This window comes from Procambarus clarkii, chromosome 32 (assembly GCF_040958095.1).
Source record: "Procambarus clarkii isolate CNS0578487 chromosome 32, FALCON_Pclarkii_2.0, whole genome shotgun sequence".
Classification (NCBI taxonomy): domain Eukaryota; kingdom Metazoa; phylum Arthropoda; class Malacostraca; order Decapoda; family Cambaridae; genus Procambarus; species Procambarus clarkii.
This window is the reverse complement of record NC_091181.1, coordinates 13,481,150-13,483,029: the sequence shown is the minus strand read 5'-3', so window position 1 is coordinate 13,483,029 and position 1,880 is coordinate 13,481,150. Positions and strand designations below refer to the sequence as shown.

General features: G+C 41.7%; 1 long non-coding RNA gene across 1 annotated transcript; it reads left to right on the top strand.

The window, feature by feature from the left end:
• The first annotated feature begins 200 nt into the window (after nt 1–200).
• Nucleotides 201–1,030, top strand: LOC138370581 (uncharacterized). Its single transcript, XR_011230148.1, has 2 exons — nt 201–331; nt 474–1,030. It is a non-coding gene; the product is annotated as an uncharacterized lncRNA (long non-coding RNA).
• Nucleotides 1,031–1,880: the final 850 nt, after the last annotated feature.

The window sequence follows — 1,880 nt, the reverse complement described above, 5'->3', positions numbered from 1 at the left end:
ATAGTTATATTAATTTACTATAAATATTTATATTAAATTTAATTATTTAAAGAAATAAACAAAAAAACACTCACAATGAGACATATACTAACGTATATATTATGTCCTATAATAAATATCACGAACAAATAATTCTCATTAGATGAAGAATAAAGTTAAATGTTTTAAAAATTGCTAATTAAAACTGTTATGGTGTGAAAGGATCCGCGCGGTGACGGAGGCGGGACTGTTCAGGTACTGGATGAAGGCGGCGGAGCCCAACTCCACTGTGTGTTACCAGGCTCCCACCACCATCACCGTCCAGGAGTCTCTCTCTCTTAACAACATCTGGGTAATGCACCTCTTTCACATTTACTTGCATATATATAAATGATAACATTTATACTAGGAAATTCTGATATCGGTAAATATGATGTTGATAATGTGTAAGTTTGCACATCTTGACCACTCACAGAGTTAACTTGTTATTGCAGGGTATGTTTGTCATCTTGGCTGCTGGTCTCACTCTAAGTGTGCTGGTGCTCTGGCTGGAGCGTGTGAGCTGGCTGCTGGTCTCACTCTAAGTGTGCTGGTACTCTGGCTGGAGCGTGTGAGCTGGCTGCTGGTCTCACTCTAAGTGTGCTGGTACTCTGCCTAGAGCGTGTGAGCTGGCTGCTGGTCTCACTCTAAGTGTGCTGGTACTCTGGCTGGAGCGTGTGAGCTGGCTGCTGGTCTTACTCTAAGTGTGCTGGTACTCTGCCTGGAGCGTGTGAGCTGGCTGCTGGTCTCACTCTAAGTGTGCTAGTACTCTGCCTAGAGCGTGTGAGCTGGCTGCTGGTCTCACTCTAAGTGTGCTGGTACTCTGCCTAGAGCGTGTGAGCTGGCTGCTGGTCTCACTCTAAGTGTGCTGGTACTCTGCCAAGAGCGTGTGACTGACAATATTCTACATTGATGGACTCTTTAATCACTTGGAAAATATTAATCACATTGTATTGCGAACGTGCAGTTTAGTCCATTAGTTACCATATACAAATAAATTTACAAGAAGCTTTATACGCTTTCATTCCATCATAATATATCCTTATTTAATATGAACAATTAATATAACCAGAGCCATAGCAAAAACAGAGCCTTGAGGATCCTCAATGAATATACTATCGATGGTCACCTGCAATCTTGCAATTCACCTGCATTAATTATTATAAACTTGACACAAAGTCGGAAATGAAAAACACATGAAATATTCTCGATTGACCAGTTAGACAGGCGAAGATTCTCCACCATTTGCATAGACAAGTAAGGTAATTAAACAGCAACCAAGAAATTCCAATCATTCAATCCGTAAGTGGTAACACAGAGCAGCAAATCAAGAAACAAACGAGACCAACAGACAAACTTACACACAACTGATCTTCTAAAACCTTGAAATCATGGAATGCATTAAATTATTTTATCAAGAACTGTTACGATGTACCAGAGTGATCAGTTACGATGTCCCAGAGTGAACAGTACCGGTGTTCTAGAGTGAACAGTTACGATGTCCCAGAGTGAACAGTACCTGTGTTCTAGAGTGAACAGTAACGGTGTGTCAGAGTGAACAGAAACGGTGTGTCAGAGTGAACAGTTACGATGTCCCAGAGTAAACAGTTACGGTGTTCTAGGGTGAACAGTAACGGTGTGTCAAAGTGAACAGTTACTGTGTCCCAGAGTGAACAGTACCGGTGTTCTAGGGTGAACAGTTACGGTGTTCCAGAGTGAACAGTAACGGTGTGTCAGAGAGAACAGAAAAGGTGTGTCAGAGTGAATATTAACGGTGTGTCAGGGTGAACAGAAAAGGTATGTCAGAGTGAACATTAACGCTGTGTCGGAGTGAACAGAAAAGGTGTGTCAGAGTGAACAGA